The sequence below is a fragment of the Primulina huaijiensis genome, chromosome 17, assembly GCF_012295235.1.
Source record: "Primulina huaijiensis isolate GDHJ02 chromosome 17, ASM1229523v2, whole genome shotgun sequence".
Lineage (NCBI taxonomy): Eukaryota > Viridiplantae > Streptophyta > Magnoliopsida > Lamiales > Gesneriaceae > Primulina > Primulina huaijiensis.
Genome location: NC_133322.1, coordinates 6,323,099 through 6,344,114, shown reverse-complemented (window position 1 = coordinate 6,344,114; position 21,016 = coordinate 6,323,099). Strand labels below are relative to the sequence as shown.

General features: G+C 33.5%; 1 long non-coding RNA gene across 1 annotated transcript; it reads right to left on the bottom strand.

Annotated features, from left to right (window-relative positions):
- Positions 1-14,411: 14,411 nt before the first annotated feature.
- Positions 14,412-18,556, bottom strand: LOC140963572 (uncharacterized). Its single transcript, XR_012172709.1, has 4 exons — positions 18,329-18,556; positions 17,147-17,397; positions 17,008-17,065; positions 14,412-14,566 (listed from the first exon to the last, which is right to left on the bottom strand). It is a non-coding gene; the product is annotated as an uncharacterized lncRNA (long non-coding RNA).
- Positions 18,557-21,016: the final 2,460 nt, after the last annotated feature.

Genomic DNA, 21,016 nt, shown 5'->3' with positions numbered 1-21,016 from the left:
ATTTTTCTGAAAAAAAACTATGTCTCATCCCCAAGAATTTTCTTCCCTCCCTCATCTTAAACAAAATTGATATTCATCCTCGTACTACTATACACGTGCAAGTATTGAACGTTTTTTTTCTTTGATTAATCTCATTACTATTTGAAATTTTATTTGAAATTTTTCTAAAAAAATTAACTTATTTCACCTCAAGGATTATTTACTCCATATCTTGAATTAATTAGAAATTTTATGAGTAATTTTTCTAAAAAACTATGTCTCACCCTCAAGAGTTTTCTCCCCTCTCTCATCTTAAACAATTTTGATACTCATCGTCGTGCTATACACGTGCAAGTATTGAACGTATTTTTCTTTGATTAATCTCATTAATATTTGAAATCTTATTTGTAATTTTTCTAAAAAAACTAACATGTCTCACCCCAAGGCTTACTTACTCCATATCTTAAATTAATTTGAAATTTTATGTGTAATTTTTCTAAAAACATCTCTCACCCCAAAGAGTTTTTTCCCTTTGATACTTTATGTGTAATGTTACTAAAAAAGCAAAAATACATCACACCTAACTGCTTTGCTCCCCTCCCTCTCCATAAATACATTTTAAAATTTAAGTGAAATTTTCTAAAAGAATTGTATCTGTTAATACAAGAGTTGATGGTTTTGGAAAATTATTAACTAATATATAAGTTACTCATCTTTGTGCATTACTCGTGCAAGTATAATCTTTCAATCATATTTGCACGAGTTCATACATGTCTTCGTATATGTGAAATCTGATTTGAATGCCTATATTTTTAGTTGAATCTCAATAAGAATTTGAAATTTTATCTTTAATATTTCTTTTTTTAAAAAAAATAATAATAATATATATATGTTACCTCCTCATGCATTTTCTTGAAAAGCTCCCTGCTCATGCACTTATGTTTCAAATGCACGCTCTGCAACACAATTGTTTGTGTGTGCTCCACATATGTGCGACATCCATCGATGTGCATAGAAAGACTATTAACTAGACCATCTGGTTCATTGCACTTGTTCCGCTTGCCACACTCTGATTTTTTCTTCCATTCAGATGTGCTCCAAACAGTTTGCTAGTGTTCCTGCACATCGACATTCTCCCCTCACGGAGGTTGAGGCTTCTTGCGTCAATTACACAGTGTCTTCTAATATAGATCTGCAACAAGTGCATTCCAAGTTTCATTAATTATTGCCCATGTCTAGTCAAAACAATATTTTTTTTTTTTGAAATTCAAAATTTTAAAAAATTATGTTTTCTTTTCCTGAACTCCTTGAAGAATAAGTCTCTCATCTTCTCGTGCACATGATTCCAACAATGTCCCTGAAATGCATTGTGTAACTCTGCAAATTTCTTGGTGATGAAGGCAAAGATCTTACGGCTATGCAGAAGAAACCTGTTAATAAGTTTAAATATAATTAAATAAATAAATATATTAAAAAAAGTACTATATTGCAAAGTATATATCATATGATTCATATAATCATATTATTTAGGAATTCATAAGGTAGCAACAAGTTCGACATAAAATAATATGAAACCAGAAAAATTCAACACCAGGAAGAAAAAAATATCTAATATTCCTTGATTTCAACAACCAATTCTTTCAAATTTATATCCAAGACATACAAATTCAGCAAAATTCCAATGAAAACATGGGTCAAGAGATACTAGACATTTATTAACTATTATATAAGTCGCTCATCATCGCTCGATGACATATGGCCCAAGTATTGTCCAGCTCCTCAAGTAGATCTTGTGTCATGATGGTCCCGAACAAGAAAGAGGTGAGATATTCATACCACCTGTCATACTGCTTCATCTTCCGAGCAACAACCTTTATCACCTAAGACAGTGTTAGAATTACATCCGTCCAGATGACTGTAGGAGGCTTTGTGGGTAGTTGCATCTTTCTTTGCCCTTGTCCTTGGGGTCCACCAGTGGAAAAATAGAAGCGGTGGAAGGGACATCACCTTCAGAGATGCGAATGCCAACCACCGATCGAGTGGTATGGACTTCTGGGACTTGCTCCAATTGAACTGTTTCATATAGATTCTTCATGAGCTTGATTTTCTTCTTCTTTGGCTTCGTATCTCCTTCCGAGTGCTTTGGATGCTCAGCATCCGATCGTTTGGATGCAATGGTTGGAGTCTTTGGATTGGTAAAGATTTGTTTAAGAGAGATGTTCTCCTGATTTTCCTCATCACCGGTCTAGGAGTAGACCATATTCTTTTTAATAGGTGCCCTAGCCTGTGCCTTTTTCTTCTTTTGTGCCTCCTGCTTAACATCTTTATCCATCTTGATCTACATAAAATCAGCAGCGGTGGGAGTATTTTTGTTCAGGAAGTTAGTAAAGGTCCCAACATCAAGCTATTTCTTCGGGTGCAACGACTCAGTAATGCCAAAAGTAACATTCAAGAGGCCAAGTGTGGGGCCCCGGGTCCGATATCTAATACTAATAATTATAATTGTAACAAACCAAATGATTGAGTAAAATACATAATTTGTGGTTCACAAATCCACATAAACATCGTCAATATAATTTAAATGTCTCAAATGTTTGAAATATAATTTTCAAAATGCCAAAATAAACTAATGAACCAATGTAATCCCAACATCATAAAATAGCTCCTAAGACCCGAGAATCCCACTCTAACTCGTATCTCCTCGCCTGGAGCTGGACTCTGGCATCCCAAGCCTCGCCTCACCTACCGTCAAGCACATGAAAACAAGAGGTAGCCGACGTGCCGGTGAGTATAAACCCAGTATGATACAATCAATAACATATGAGATTTAAAATGACAAATAGTTCACATGAAATTCATAAAGATGCAATATAATGCAATGCATGATCAGAAGCTGTGGGCTATCAATAAATCTCAAGATCAAGTGAATCATCTGGTCATAGGGTACCCAAGGAAAGAGAATCCCCCAGCAACATCCACCGACTCATCCGCTCGGGGTGGGTTGCTGTGTTCTACAATCCCAGGACTATGGTGCGCCTATAGAGAGTGTTCAGGCCATAGCAGCGACCTCCGCATACACTATGCCAACTCAACTATAGCCCCATACGTCCAANTCGTATGTTACCGACCGTAACATACCTTTCAATATTACCAAAAGAAGATCGAAATGTGTATGTGAGAAGTCTTGAACCTCTGAATTCTACTATAATTCAAGAACTTTGATCATCTATCAAAACAGAGCAATTTCTGTACAAAATTCATAATTAATTCAATACTGATTCGAATCAAGATCCGTAAATTTCTTAACCGTAATATGACAAAAAAAAATTCATTGAATCATTTTATCAAACACATGACATGCGTGCTAAAGGGTTAGCTCCTTTACTTTGCCATTGTCTTCAATTCCATTTCTTTTCAAAATACCAAGACATACAATAATAATACCATCAATCATTATATTAACAACTTTACCTCAACACTCAAACCAAACAACACATTGTTTTCCCTTCAATCACTAACTCAAGGAAATAAGCTTTCTTACCTTGCTTCTAAACTCTTGAGGAGAAGAACTTCAAAATCTCCAAGCAAAGATTAAGACTTCAATCAAAGATTAATGTCTTGGAAGAAATTGGATTGAAGGAGAAATGAGGAACCCTAGCTCTAAACCGATGGAGAGAAATGAGGAAGAGAAGAAATGATACAAAAATCATTCCCCAATCTATTATATACCCTCCAAACCTCAAAACACGTTTTTTGTACAAGTGCTGGGCGCCATGGCGCGTGTTTTGGCGCAGGGGCACGCACCATACTGCCCAACACCCAAAGTTTCAGCACCGGGCGCGCCATCGCGCTGGATCTAGCGCAGGGGCGCGCCATATTCTGCCAAGAACACATTTTTAACTTCAGAATTTGCGAAAGTGGTCAACAAGAAAGTTGTAGCTCTATATCTTGGCTTGCATCTCCAATTGGCCTCATGTCATTAGGAGGTCTAAGTAAAAATTTATGCTCAATCTCTCAACATGTGTCATTGTCGGAACGACGATACGTACGACACACTTCGGGCCACTTTTGTCTCGTCTTCCCTAATGAATTGACCAAAACTCAAAATAAGAAAGTTATAGCCTTATGTCTTATATTTCTAATGAAAATAACCTCACATAAAATGGATCAATATACAAAACATTATGCTAGAAACCACAACTACTGCCACATTTTTCATACCGTTTCTGCACTTCCATTATCTATTTAGCTCAAATTCCACCTTTGATCCTACCCTCCATTATCTATTCCATTCTATAACATTCATTACCATTCACACCATAACGTAAAGCCATAAACCATCACAACTACTGCCAAAATTTTATTTTTTTTCAAAATTCGGGCATTACACCAAGTAAATAGCAAATCTGTAATCCGAGCCCCTCAGATTAATCCTTTCCCTTGGTAATATCACAAAGAGTGCCAAACAAAATATCAGACCATTTGACACCTATCTTTGGAGCAATCACCGCCATATATTGGAACTTATCTTGGGAGATTTTGTCGAATGCCCCATCATTGGCTAGTCGAACTTTGGCAACAATGTTGGCCAAGAGTCGGTACTCCAAATTTAGGTTGTGCTTTTCTACCAGAATTTAGATAGGACTGTTGGCCAGAGAAAGCTCCGCATTCCAAATACAGCTTTCCCATATGAAAGATCAGATACTTTTACCAAACCGATGGTAGGAATTCCAATGCATCCCCGAAAAATTGGTGGGAGATGATGTAGTTGCTTCCTTCGATGGTGCAAATGATGATGCCGTGCTACATTCTGGTGGAGGCAAAGAATTGCTTGACAATAGTGAGATTGAATACAGAGCCACAAGTGAGAAATTTCCTCGATTGGAAGCTTCAAGCATTTCTAGAACATAAGAAATGGACTCATTCTTCATGGATTAAAGAGCTTAAAAGTTGATGGCAGACAATTATTCTGGATTGATATCTTGGATTTGTTAGAAGAATGCTAAGAACAAGTCACACAAAATATTTTGGAGAGTAAGAAGACATAAATTGCTGAAATATTTGCGAGCGTAAAGAGTTTCAAATGATGAAGATTAAAGATATATATGATTTGATAGGACAACTACAACGGAACACATGGTAGTAAGGTGGTTCTTTCAATTTCAAACTTTTGAAAAATTGTCGTCGAAATGGTTATAATTAATCGAGTGTTTAAGGGTCTTAAACACGAGATTAATGCACTGAAGATTAATCGTCGGTACAAAATGAATATGAACTATTTTTCTATCAAATCAATTTAAATATATTAATGAAGATATTAAGTGCTAGAGTCAGATAAAATCACCGCTTCCACAAGTCATCCAACCCTTTTGATCAAAGAATTATATACTGGTTGGACAATTGTTCTAATAAGCTCGAAACATTTTTAATTCATTATAATTCAAATGTCCTAGATTATCCTCCTAAACATAAGCATTAAGATAGATATACCAAACCAAGAATATTTTGGAAGTAAAAAAACTTAGCGTCGGACAACAGTTTGGTAAGAATATATGATGCCTGTTGATAGGTTGAAATGTATTCTAGTCGAATCTCTTTTTCATGACATGATCCTTTATGAATTGATTTCTAATGTCAATGTGCTTTGTTATAGAGTGCATCACGAGATTGTATATTATGGCAATAGCACTTGTGTTGTCACAGAAGATAGAAGCTTCACTCGATTGTATCCCATAATCTGTGTTGTTAAATCCATAAGATTTGTGCACAATAGTTTCATTCCAAGATATATGGAATGACCATTCCCGTGAATATGGGAATAGCCAATCTTATTAGAATGAGCATTCACATTTTAATGTCTTATCAAGCATGAGTATAGAGAATGAGATGAGAATGCTAATTACATTCTCACCTCATTGCCTCCTACTAATCATATCCAAGAGTTTATTTTCAATATCAAAGTTATTCATCCCCGTGCACTACACTTGCAAATATTGAAATTAATTTTCGTTGAATCTCATTACTCATTAATTGAAATCTTATGTGTAATTTTTCTAGAAAAAATAACATGTCGCACCACAAGGATTCCTTACTTCTTAAATTAATTTGAAATGTTATGTGTAATTTTCTGAAAAAACTCTCACTCCCTAGACTTTTCTTCATCCCTCATCTTAAATAAATTTGGTACTATATATATGTCTAATTTTTTTAAATACCTGAAACCATATCTCACCCCATTGCTTTCCCCCCTTCCTCTATATAATTACAAAGTGTACTTTAAAAAAAAAGATATGTATCTTTTAATACAAGATTTTATGTTTCTGACAAATTATTAACTTATATATAAATTACTCATTTTCGTGCAATACTCGTGCAAATAGTAACTTTCAATCATATTTGCACGAGTTTGTATCTTTGTAGATGTGAGATCTGATTTGAATACCAATAATTTTAGTTGAATAATCTCAGTAATAATTTGTAATGTTATCTTTATATATAACCATGTTCAACACAATGCTTTTTCTCCATCCCTTTACTTAAATAAATTGAAAATTTATATGATTTTTTTTAAAAAAAAAAACTATGTCTCACCCCGGGGCTTTTCAACTGTTCCTCATCTTAAATGAATTTGAAATTTAAAGTGTAATTTTCTAGGAAAAGTTAAACCATGTCTCAGCCCCAAACCGATGTCATACAATTGCTTCTTTCTCACCCCACCAAGTACCTCCATATACATATTATCGATGGTATCAACAAACCTCACATTCAATATCTTTTCTTGAAAAAATATATGTAAAACTACTATACCATAAAATAAGGGTGTTGTTATTTTCACACTTTGTGAATAATTTTTTTGGGTTGAAAAACACAAGCAATCTTGATTTTGATGATAACAAAATTTATTATTATTTTTCTAATATATTTACTCAAGTGTGAAGTTGTTAGCTCAAATTGTAAGCTGAAATTCGAAATCAACCAAGTTGAAAATCTGGCGAGCTGCAATGTCTTTATAATATCTCACAGTTCGGTGATGAAAATGACAAGCCGGCAAAACAACTGAATAGAAAACTCAAATTTCCACATGTCATGTTTCATGACAGCTCTGTTAGTTCGGAGGTTATGTAGGCAAAATATTAGTCGCAAGATCGTGCTGACGGGAACGGAAACAACTATCAGCTCGATCTGACCAGTTCTGGTATATTGATCATATCTCTCTGCTCGGTTATTCAAATGGAACACTTCAGTATGCGTACAAAGATAAGAGACCAATCTAAAAATATCTTCACAAGACAAAGTATGATTTGGAACAAAAGAAGCTGATAAACCACGATGAAGTTGCCGGTTCTGCAATGAAGAACATGATCTAGATTTCCAGTAGTCTGATCTGTCGAGCATATATCTCTCATATGAAGTTGAAATTGAGTAATTCTTAATTACATGAAAATCTAAGAGAAAGAGATACAACTTTCATGTTTTATCACTTTGTCCAGAAATCGAAGAATCAAGAGTTATATTTAAAATAACAGAACAGCTCGACTTGGTTCAGCTCAATTCAGACCAAACAGTTCAGAACAAGTTGATCTAATGGCAGATCATACCAGACCATCAACAACCTAGTTTCGCAAAATGACCAGAAACATGAATTTGATCATTGCAATGTCAGAATCCATACACAATCTTTCGAAACGGTCATATTCTTATATCTAACATTTGTATCATTCTTGGAGGCCACAAATACAACATATTGAAGATCAAATACAAGATTTGCAAAGGGATTCAATGCATGTGCATTCTGTATGAAGAAATTAGCTAGAATGAGAGCAAACCCTAGTGTGAGGATACATTTGATATATACATAACTGTAAAATTTCTCACGCACAATCACTCACACATATACATGAGAGTTTAGCTTCAAAGTTTAAATTAGTGAGTATTCGCACAAAGACATTAAAGATTATGTTTGTAGTCTTGACATAAGATACGTTTGACATTATTCGGATTGTGGGGTTGGGGCCTGCAATCAAGTGTGCTAGGAGTTTCAATTAGACAATAGATAAGTCCTAAGTTGAAATGAGTTTGTACAAGGAGTTGTATAAATCAAAGTCTTCTAATGGATCCTTCTTAGGTGGAAGAATGAGTGACATATGAGTTGTTAATCTCCGAACGTCCATAAACAAATTCGTGCATATTTATTTATTGCATTTAAATATTGATATTGTTTTTAAGATGCATTGTTGAAGTATTTTATGTGTTTTTCAAATAAAAAATATTGCATACAAAGTATTTGATAAAATGTTTCAACCAAAATATTTTTACACATTCAACTTACATATTTTTCAAAATGTTTTTCAAAATATTTAATCGATTTTTATGAAGGATTATTTTGAATCTCTTCTGCATTGTTTGAAAACCAAACTCGATTTAATTCATCAATATTCAATATTTAAAGTATCCTCCGCTTGGTCATTGCATGCTCCACATATGAGCCAGATCCACCAATGTGCTTAGAAAGACTAGAACCTATACCATCTGGCTCATTGAACCTCTTCCGTTTGCTAAACTCCGATGTTTGCTTCCATTCAATGACCATGAGTGCCTCCATTTCTCCATTTCTAGAGTTACCCACTACATAAAAATAGGAAACAAGGCCGAATGGATCAGTGCATGAAATCAATAACCTTTGTGCTCCTTCATGATAGAGTATTCCAACACTTAATTTTCATCATCTAAAATAGTTTATAATTTTTTAATTAATAATCCAATAACAATTTAATTTTCTTATAAAAAAAATATTAAACTGAAATTAATGTTACTAATTAAGTCTCCATTCGAATTTGTATAAGAAATATTAAAATGCATAGATAATCAAAACTTAATGATTGCACGAGAATGAAAAAATTGCACAACCATTGCACGAAGATGGGTAACTTATATATTGAATTCGAAACATAAACTCTTTAAAAAAAAAAGATGTACATGTAACTTATAATGCAAAGGTAATTTGATTATTATTGTAAATACATTATGTATACCATTTCTAAACTTCCTTAAAATGATGTGAAAAACAAGTCACGTCCTCTTCTCTGGACTTCCAGTCATACTCAGACATCAAACCCCTGGAAAGGAACATAGTAAAATTCATTAATGAGAATATAAAATTAAATAATCTTTCTCATGACAAGAAGAATCTTTTGAGGTTTCTTAGTGAAAAACATAAACTTTTTTTTTTTTTTACAGATTATCATTCGTCCCCGTGCTACACTCGTGCGAGTATTAAATTTTAGTCATGTATGCACGAATTTATTGTATAAATTGGATTTGAAACATGTTAATTTTGGTTGAATCTCATGCATTAATATAAGAAAATGAAACAACTATTGGTTTATTTATGTACATGCATATTTATGTGTAATTATTGCACAAATAATAAGTTACCTTACATCAGGCTTATTTATAACTCAAATTTTGTAATATTTATTTTAAGAATTTATGTTTTTGGTGAGTTATTAAGTAATATGTAAATTACTCATTCTCGTGCAATGTTCGTGCAAATTTACTTTTATACACGAATATATTTATCATTTAAAATCGAGATCAGATTTAAATAACCATAAATTTAGTTGAATCTCAATGTATTAATCATGAGAAAATTAAACCTATTTGGGCTATTAATTGTTATCAACCATTTAATCATTAAGAAGATTCAAGATAATTTATATCAAGATTTTTTTAAAAAAAAGATCAAATATTATGTGCAATTGTTCTAAAACGACCCATAAAATTCCAATTAATACAAGATGGCATAGAGAAGAATAGTTTTGGGATCGAGGGAGGGGAAAATTTTGAAAGGATCGATTAGGGTGATCATCATTGAGTTACAATAGCTCCGTTCTTGAAATATTGAACACCGATGAATTAAATCGAGTTTGGTTTTCAAAACAAGCGGAAGACACCCGAAATAATCTTTCGTAGAAACCGATTAAATATTTTGTAAAGCATTTAAAATATATGCAAGTTGAATGAGTAAAAATATTTTGGTTGAATCATTTTATCAAACATTTGGTATGCAATATTTTGTTATTTGAAGAACACATAAAATACTTCAACAATGCATCTTTAAAACAGTGAAAATGATAAGTAAATGCAATAAACAAATATACACGAATTTGTTTATGGATGTTCGGAGATTTCAAATGCTCCTACGTCACCCCTTCTTCTCCTTGGGAAGGATCCACTAGAAGACTTTGATTTATACAACTCTTTGTACAAACTCACTCCGGAAGGGCAGCACCCAACTAGAACTAGCACTTTCCAGGCAGCACCTCAAAATCAGCATATTGTTTAATGTCTCATATACAAAGACTACAAACACATTGTTTTACGTCTTTGTGGAAGGCTCACTCAACTAATCTTTAAAGTTCAACTCTCTTGTATATGTGTAAGTGATTGTGTGTGAAGAATTTATCAGTTATAGTGTACATCTCAAATGTATCCTCACACAAGAGCTTGTGCTCTCAACTGGTTCAGTTCGGTTCGGTTCAGTTCAGTTCAGCTGGTGTGCTGAAATCAGCCTAGCTGATTTCAGTTTGTGCAGAATCAGTAACTTCATCGTCATTTATCAGCATCTTAAGCTTCGATTCAAACTATGACTTCTAAAGATGATTTGTAGATCATCGTCTTATCTTTCCAACGCATACTGAATCGCTTCATTTCGATAACCGAGCTGAGATATATGACCAAAATACACAGCTGCTCAAACCCAACTGATTGTTGTATTCGTACGATCAGTTTGACCTAGATAACATCTAAATTTACCCAGCTGACGTGAAATACGACTTGTTCCAAATTGAGTTTTCTGATCAGTTCAATTGGCGGATTGTCTTTTAAATTGCCAATCTATTTTACAAAATTAACCATCGTAAAAATTATAGTAAATTTATAGTTGGGAACCGAGTCAAATACAATATAAAATTGACTTGAAAGCTAAAGAATTGAAAAAAAAAAAAAAGTGGATTTTTTTAAAAAAATTTCAAATACACAATGCTAAACTATTATTATGCGTGCAATAATTGTGCAAAAAAGTGGATAATTTTTTATCCAAACATTTTTGCATGTAACATTTTACAGTGGCTCAACTAAATCATATGAATTGAAATTTTTATGCGTAATTTCAAAATTTTTAAAGTTTATGAGTAATTTTTTGTTGAAAAAAAATACAATAATGTCCCCTTTCCATGCCTTAATGAATTGTTCCAAAAGAATAAAAACTCGCCCACATTAAGTAAATTTGAAATTTTGGCGAGTTATGAAGTAATATGCAAATTACTCATACTCGTGCAATATTTGTGCAAGTTCAGCTCAGATTTAATCACAAAAGTGACTTAAGTTTTCGTGTATTTTTACGTTTTTTCGCGCGATTATATATATTCACATATAGATAGAATCATCATAATTTATTGTGGGGATTACAATTTCTAAATAAATTAAACAATTGTTTTATTTTGTTTTTTTTTTTTTTGTAGGAGAAGATATTTGAATGCAAGGTTTGATGAGGCTTCTCAACATACTACTGAGGACGGGCTGCCACAGACCTCGACTACCGAGGCCATCGACAATATATATGTGTATGGAGGTGGACGGGGTGAAAAAGAAGCGGCTATATGGCATCGGTTCTCAGACATACGTCGCCTTCCCGGATGATATTTCAGGTCATGCCGGTCGGGCAACACGCACAAGCTCATCTACTGCTATTGCTCGTGTTGTTTCCACCACTAACGATGTTGCGCTTGCGACTGCCTAGGTTGCAACTGTCTCAAAGAGATGTGAGGCCCTGACAAAGGACAACGAAGCACTGCGCCAGGACCTCGATGTTCTACAGCAGCAAGTTAGACTTGTGATAAGGAATGTACTTGTCTAGCTCCCCTCCTCTCCTTCGACTCCAATGGATTTCCACACACTTGAGGTGATTTCCACCTTGAATCCTAAATTTTAAATTTTATTCATAAGTTTTCGAAAACCACTATCAACTCCAAACTTTCATTCATCATATTTCTGACAGAAATTTTGTAGCTCTTTAGCTCAGAAGTTTTATTTTTGCCAAAAGATTCAATAGTATATAAGTTTTTCATCCTCGTGCAGTACATGTGCAAATACAATTGAGGAACCTGAGTTCTGTTAAAGATTAAAAATTGGACCTAACTCAATTAAAAAACTAGCTCAAGTACTGGGAAGGATTATCCAAGTCCTTATATACAACTCTTCGGGATTTTATCTGACCGATGTGAGACAACTAACAAATACCAACTTGTATAAATTCAATATGGGATTCGAATAATATAATTTTTATCCGATCTGTCTCAATACATTGATAAATTAGAAAATAAAACTACTTTTGTTTTATTAATTAAAAAATAATTGTATCATATTTATAAATTTTCCTGCAAGAAATTAACTTCTAATCATATACGCACATGAATATTTCACATAACCACAACTGAATTTTCTCCAACACTTCTGCATTCTAAAGCAAAAACTTGACAAACTCCACTGGAAATACAGAATAACGGAAGCCAGTAATCTATACTTCTTTAAGATGATGTGAGGAACAAGTCACATCCTCTTCTCTGGACTTCCACTTATCCTCAAACCTCTGGAAAGGAAAATAGTAAATTGCATTAATGAAGATAGAAAATTTAATAATCTTTCTCATGACAAGAAGAATCTTTTGAGGTCTCTTAGTGAAAAACATAAACTTCTTTTTACAAATTATCACTCATCCTCGTGCGACACTCGTGCGTCGATTAAATTTTAGTCGTATATGCACAAATGTATTTATTAAAATTCTATTTGAATAATGTTAATTTTTGTTGAATCTCTTATATTAATTAACTATAAGAAAATAAAAGCATTTTTAAAATTTATGCACATGCATATTTCGTGAAAAATTGGACATGAGATTTTAATAAAAAAAATTTATATATATATTTAGTAGAGGACACACTTATTAGAATTGAGGAGATCTCAAATCCAAAATTTTGAAATTTTGTGTGAATTTTCTAAAAATACCATCACCCATCTCTTTTCCCCATAGACCCTATAAAATGATTTACTTGGATTTTTACCTTTGCATAATGCTTATTTGTATCTCAAATTTTGTGCTTCTGACCTAAGAGTACTATTCCAAGATATTAATTAATATATAATACAATCATCCTCGTGCTATACACGTGCAAGAATTGAACTTATTTTTTGTTGAATCTCATTCCTAATTTGTAATCTTATGTGCAATTTTTTTGTTGGGTTAATAATGCATGAGTGAAAGTAATACTAAGATGAGTGATCTCTTGAGAAGTTCTTGTGCGTCAAGCTGCTGACGTTGTGTCGTTTGATCTGGTTGTCTAGGTGGGCCATAAAAGAGTCATGTCAGATTCTTAACATATAATATTGCCTCTGTTGGGAACAGGGCCGACGTTAGGAAAAAGATAAGACTGGTCTTTAAGGGATATGAAATAGCACACTGCACAAGCAGATAAACACGCACCTCTTCGGACTCATGAGCTTAATAACTCGGTCCATTAGCACCCAAGTAGGTGTACTTGCTATGGTCATTAAGTCAGCTTGACTTAGCCCAATCTGGTGGTGGTGGCGGAGGTAGGTTCCCTTCATTGTCGGTGTTATTACGGTTGTTGTTGCGATCTTCGTAGCGTGGGTTGCGGTTGTTTCGTACTGGTCTTCCGTCCATGTCCTNGCATTTTTAAAATTTATGCACATGCATATTTCGTGAAAAATTGGACATGAGATTTTAATAAAAAAAATTTATATATATATTTAGTAGAGGACACACTTATTAGAATTGAGGAGATCTCAAATCCAAAATTTTGAAATTTTGTGTGAATTTTCTAAAAATACCATCACCCATCTCTTTTCCCCATAGACCCTATAAAATGATTTACTTGGATTTTTACCTTTGCATAATGCTTATTTGTATCTCAAATTTTGTGCTTCTGACCTAAGAGTACTATTCCAAGATATTAATTAATATATAATACAATCATCCTCGTGCTATACACGTGCAAGAATTGAACTTATTTTTTGTTGAATCTCATTCCTAATTTGTAATCTTATGTGCAATTTTTTTGTTGGGTTAATAATGCATGAGTGAAAGTAATACTAAGATGAGTGATCTCTTGAGAAGTTCTTGTGCGTCAAGCTGCTGACGTTGTGTCGTTTGATCTGGTTGTCTAGGTGGGCCATAAAAGAGTCATGTCAGATTCTTAACATATAATATTGCCTCTGTTGGGAACAGGGCCGACGTTAGGAAAAAGATAAGACTGGTCTTTAAGGGATATGAAATAGCACACTGCACAAGCAGATAAACACGCACCTCTTCGGACTCATGAGCTTAATAACTCGGTCCATTAGCACCCAAGTAGGTGTACTTGCTATGGTCATTAAGTCAGCTTGACTTAGCCCAATCTGGTGGTGGTGGCGGAGGTAGGTTCCCTTCATTGTCGGTGTTATTACGGTTGTTGTTGCGATCTTCGTAGCGTGGGTTGCGGTTGTTTCGTACTGGTCTTCCGTCCATGTCCTACAAGTGTACAAGTTTCTAAGATATTTGTTTGCTAAAATATATCAATGAGTCAAATATGAAATGAAATCGACCACTGATAAACCAAATAAACTTTTTATTGATTCAAATGAAAAGATAAAGCAATATAAATCCAAGTTTTAGGAAGCACAAAAAGAGAGAAAATTCATAAGAAAGCTAATGGATTATAATTCCTTATTACAAATATTCACGGTACTAAATCTTCAATCATCTAAAATCTCGTCATCTCCTATTGCTTCGTCTTTTATTGGTTCTATTTCAGGTTCCAAGTCGATAAGGGCATCTTGAAGTTGTTGAACCTGATTCTGTAAGTGTTCGTTATGCATAGTCAAATGCTGCACCAAATCTTGCAGTTCTTGAATGATCACTGCATCCTGTTGATGTCGTTGGACCGCTATAAAAGAGGTCTGCTCCAAGAGAGCCTTGAGATTAGCTTTCTGTTCCTCCAGCTCGTGCTTTTCTTCTTGCAGAGTATGTAGAGTTGCAATCAGTTTCCCGTTGTCTTTCTGTTCTAGGGCGAGAGATTCTCGAAGGTCCTTAATGATGGCATCCTTGTTAGGGCTGAGTATAACACTCATGCGAGCCGTGGTCTGAGTGCGAGGCATAGAAGAATTTGAAGTCATTTTCTGAAATAAAAACGAATGGAAAGGCATAGAACAAGATGGATAGCAACATTAACGGATAGTTTAAAGTATTTCGACACTCGATAGGATTTTTCAAGAAAATTTCTAAGAATAGAAAGTTTGAAATTTTTTTTATAAAAAATAGCGACGGTCGTGATTGCTACCGTCGCTAATTTAAAATTAGCGACGGTAGCAATCACGACCGTCGCTATTTTTTAAAACCGTCGCAAATTTGATCTACCACAACGGATAAAAACCGTTGTCGTTGAACGGACTTTCAACAACACCCTCAGTTACAACAGTTTTTAAATGGCTACGACAACGGATAAAATCCGTTGTCATTTGCCGTTTTTGTAGTAGTGTGGTGTGGCGCCCACCTCATTTTTTTTCCTTAGTAGAGTATGGAGGGCCCGAGCATGTAGGTTGCACTGAAAGAGATATCAGAAACTTTGAGAAAAAGCTAAGAGATGAACAAAAAGGTATCGATGCTGAAACATTGATTGAGTTCTTTGCATCTGAGAAAGACAAGAATTCCTCTTTTTTCTTTGATTATGAGTCTTAAAAGATTTAGCATGTGTTTTTGGGCAGATCCTGTGTCAAGGAGGGCAAACAGTGTATTTGGTGATGTTGTGGTGTTTGATACGACGTATAACGCTAATAAATATGGTATGATTTTCTCACCATTTGTAGGAGTTAATCATCATCATCAGACAATTGTGTTTGGTTGCGGTTTTTTAAATGACGAGAAAACTCAGTCTTTCGTTTGGTTGTTTAACAAGTTCATAGAAGCAATGCCTAAAGGTGCACCAAACGTGATAATTACTGACCAAGATCCTGCTATGGTGAAAGCAATTGCACAAGTTTTCCCTAAAACAGTGCATCGATATTGTTTGTGGCACATATTGAACAAATTCCAAGATAAATTAAACCCTATTACTTTTCGTGACTACTATCGAAGCATAAAGAATGTCATTCAAAATTCCACAACACCTGATGAAGTTGAGAAGTCGTGGGAAGATGTTATTAAGTGCGCTAACTTGGAGCAATATGATTGGTTGTCATTGATGTATGAATTGCGACAGAAGTGGGTGCCAATATATTTTAACCATATATTTTGTGCTGGAATGTCAAGTAGTCAGAGATCTGAAAGTTCACATGCATTTTTCAAGAGGTATGTCTCTAATAAGAATTCATTGATGGATTTTATAACCCGTTTCAATAGGGCACTCCGGCACCGAAGGCACAATGAGTTAGTTGCTGACCATATTGATATGAATGAGCATCCCAAGATCAAGATAAAATGGCCAATGGAAGCTCAAATGGTTAAGGTGTATACGAAAAAAAAATATGTGGAGTTTCAAAGTGAAATGTGTGAAAGTCATGGTTATTACATGCAGCAAGTATATGTAGGAGTTGAATTAGTGGTTTACAATGGGATGAATTTTCAAACTTGTTCTTCCTCCAAATCAAGGTCGCTCACACATAATAAACAGTTGGATTATATATCATGTAGTTGTATGAAATTTGAGTTTGAGGGCATACCATGCAGACATATGTTAGCTTTTTTTCTTATCAACCAAGTGTTTCAACCGCTCAGTTTGTAGGTGATGCTCTTCAGTTGGAAATAACTTTTGAAACCCAAAAGCAAAATAGCATGTGGAAAATTTTCAAGAATTGTACTAAACTACAGCATGCATCACCATGCTTACAATTGTCAATTCTTTTAAATACTATATGCACCCGCTTACAAATGACTAAAAGTAGAGTAGGAAAATTTTCCGAATTGAAAGTTTGTACCTGGTGCAGTGATTCCTAAGAGATTAAAATCCCCCATCAGCTTCCACAAATTAACTTCCTGTTGTGAAAGTTGATGAAGTCAAAATCAATCGATTTTTGTGGTTCAACACAAAAGAAAAAGAGACATCGGTAACCTGACCTCTGGAAAGTAATTTGATCGGTCTGTTTTCAAGGCATGTGGGGCAATGTCTGGTTTGTTCGACCCTACCCATATGGGTAGTGCCCCAAAACTATTGAGAAGTCGACACTTGTCAACTCCATACAATGAAAAGTTGACACGTGTCAAAATTTAACAAGTGTCAACTCCTCAATGGTTTTGGGGCACTACCCATGTGGGTAGGGTCGATCAAACCTATTTTCTTGAGCAAACTAGGCCACACTTTCTTTGAACTACAAACACAACCAATAGAGAGTACTTAAACAGTATGATGTCTAAAGAAACAATAAGCAAGCAATGGTCGGCACAAAAAGAACCAAATCCAATGAATTTAGTTACAACATTACTCCAGAGATTATACATCATCAAATATTGTCAATAGTACGCAAGCGTATTTCCTGACATAAATGCATGCAAAATCCTTGAAGTTTAAGAACTTGAAAACTCCTCAAATACAACAAGTAATAAATGAAAAAGAAAGAATTAGAATGTATTGTTGCATTACACGTTCACTCATGTCAAAGTACTTCCTGATTCTTAATGGACACGAATTGCAATCACAAACCACAGAAGTTTAAACCTCCAACCAACCTCCTCAATATGCTTAGATGAATGTCAACAGAAAAAGGAACCACTTGGAGATTCATCCTAGCAGATTTAACCAAGAAATAACTAGAAAATAAATCAAAATTCAGACTTTGATATAAATTATTTCAATCTCAAATTTGAGACCCGGAAACAATTTCGCCAAATTTAACCCCCGTCGTTTGCAGCCATTCCAAAATTGGTTTCTTTCCGTTCAAATCTCTGATTGCATTGCCTTATCTTCATTGAAATTATTTGGCGTTACTCTTTTCTCTCTTTCAACAAAATCAATTAAATAAACAAGCCTCCAATCCTTGAACACTCGGAATCACTCAATCATGAATCATAATTCGTAACTTTATTTTCTTAACATCAAACACCCATTGGAGAGAAACTTGACGAATTACACCATTTTATCAGACTGCTGTTTTTGCTAAAACCAAACCCAATCGCGCAACACAAAAACGATGAAACAAACAATCAACCAGCACATAACTTTGGTAGCACTATATTCCGAAACATGATCAAATTTGAATGCTAAAAAATTCCCCAACACACGAAAATCATCATAAAAAATACCTGTTTCTGGGTGTCATCAAATAGAAGGGAAGTAGAAAAGGCAGCAGCAGGAGGACGAAGGAGGGTTTGTTTTCTAAACAACAACGAAGCTACGGATCCAATTGCAGATAACTTCTCTATCTCGTATAGTAGCAGTAGTAACAATGAACAAATCTTTTGGGAGGGAGATTCTCTTGGCTGCGGGAGACAGCGGTGGTGGTGGTCGGTGGAGGTACATGGGTTGTGGCGGAGAAGGGAGGTGTGAAGTTGATTAATGTTGAGCAATTTTGTTTATAATTTTTTTTAAACTACTAAGAAAAAAAAATGAGGTGGGCGCCAACTCAGCGGCGCCCATCGAGTTCCACACCAAATGGTGGGTAGGGTATCATTTATATATATATATATGTTATCATATTTATTATAAACCATTGTTTACACTAAATCCTATGTGTAAAAGAATTGATAAAAAATTAAATGAAACAATTCTAATAGAAACTAATTTTAATAGATCTAATATTACAACCCGTAGATCTATAAAATGGGAAGAAATAGAATTTCCAGAAAACTGGATAATTGAACAAGCTGTTCCTAGAAATCCTATAATAAATAGGGATTTACAGCAAGTTATTCAAAATAATGAAGGATCTGTTCAAATACAGTTTAATAATGAACAAAGAAGATTATTACCCTCTTCTGTTTATGCTAGATCAAGATCTAGTCATTCTTTTATTTCATCTCTAGATTATATGGTGGATATTCTACAAACTTCTAGAGCTTCAACCTCTCAAATACGAGAAGAAATAGAATCTTCAGCAGAAGATTTAATAATTAATCAAAATAATATTGTTCATCAATGTAACTTTCAAAAAGTTAAAGAAACTGATACTGTTTCAGAAATGAATTTTACTATTTAATGGATAGTAAACAAAAAATTGATTTTACTAAAGGATCTTTTGCTAGAGCAAAGATCAATGCAGAATTTTATTTACCCAAATGGAAATCTTTCAGAGATTGGTATTTTAAAAGTTTCTCTGAAGAAGAATTTGAATATATTGTTACAGAATTTTATAAATACTGTGAAAATCAAAATAAATTAATTCATTTTGTTCCTTGGTTTTTTAAAACATTTATTATAGATTATATTTCTATTCTTGAAAGAAATTATAAATTTCCTTCTGGACAGATTCAAAAATCTGTTTATCCTCCTCNATTTTCTAATTCTTTCTGCAAAGAGAAAGGGTAAACCATCTATAAATTTGGCTTTCCAAAGACTATTATTACAGTCTGGTATTTCATAAATTCGAGATAAAAAGGTATGTTTATACCATCTAAAATCAGTAAGTGTTTTACATTTTAGATTACTTAATAAAGTACGAATTTGTTCACTATTATCAGTGTATCTACCAGTAAAATGTTCAATCATTGTTGTTATTAATGAATAAACAACATTTTCTACTTGAATATTATCTTCAATATTTATTGAATTGAAAATATCATTTTTCTGAAATTCATTTAAATAATTATCCCACCAACCTTTAAGTTGGCCAGTGAATCCTGCTATAATCATTCTAGCAATATTTTTTTCAGTAATACCTGAAGTTTTACACACAGTACTATACATAAGCATTCTGTGAACTGTATTATAAATTTGTTTATCACTAACTCCATCTATATTCCATTCATATATACTTTTCCCATTATAACTATTAGAGAAAATATATTCTTGTTCTTCAACAAGAACATCCATGGGAGTAGGTCTATCATAATAATATTTAGTTTGGGTAGGTTTATCTGCCCATTTAATTTTATTAATTTATTCCTCAGATATATTATTATTGTCAAACTCTTCATTAAGAGTATTTAAATTAAGATTTTTAAATTTTTCTTCTAATAATTGTTCTAAATCAGAAACAGAAGATTTAAATTTAAAATCTTTAATTTCTGGAGGGGATTTAATAGAAGAACTAGCAATAGAAACAATATTAGTTTCTGGTTCTTGTATATGAACATCTGGTTTAATCTTATTAATAGCTAAAACAATTTTATCAATACGATCTTTAAGAGAAACTATCTCTTCTCCTATTATCGTAAGATATAAATTTGTATAATTCTGTTTTTCAATTATTTGATTAATATGTTTAACAGTTATTTGTAACATATCCTTTTCAAATAATTTTGAGAAAGCAGTAAAATTCAAAACTTTATTATTCTTTTCTATAATAAAAGATTGTTGAGGAGGATATACAGATTTTTGAATCTGTCCAGAAGGAAATTTATAATTTCTTTCAAGAATAGAAATATAATCTATTATAAATGTTTTAAAAAACCAAGGAACAAAATGAATTAATCTATTTTGATTTTCACAGTATTTATAAAATTCTGTGACAATATATTCAAATTCTTCTTCAGAGAAACTTTTAAAATACCAATCTCTGAAAGATTTCCATTTGGGTAAATAAAATTCTGCATTGATCTTTGCTCTAGCAAAAGATCCTTTAGTAAAATCAATTTTTGGTTTACTATCCATTAAATAGTAAAATTCATTTCAGAAACAGTATCAGTTTCTTTAACTTTTTGAAAGTTACATTGATGAACAATATTATTTTGATTAATTATTAAATCTTCTGCTGAAGATTATACTTCTTCTCGTATTTGAGAAGTTGAAGCTCTAGAAGTTTGTGGAATATCCACCATATAATCTAGAGGTGA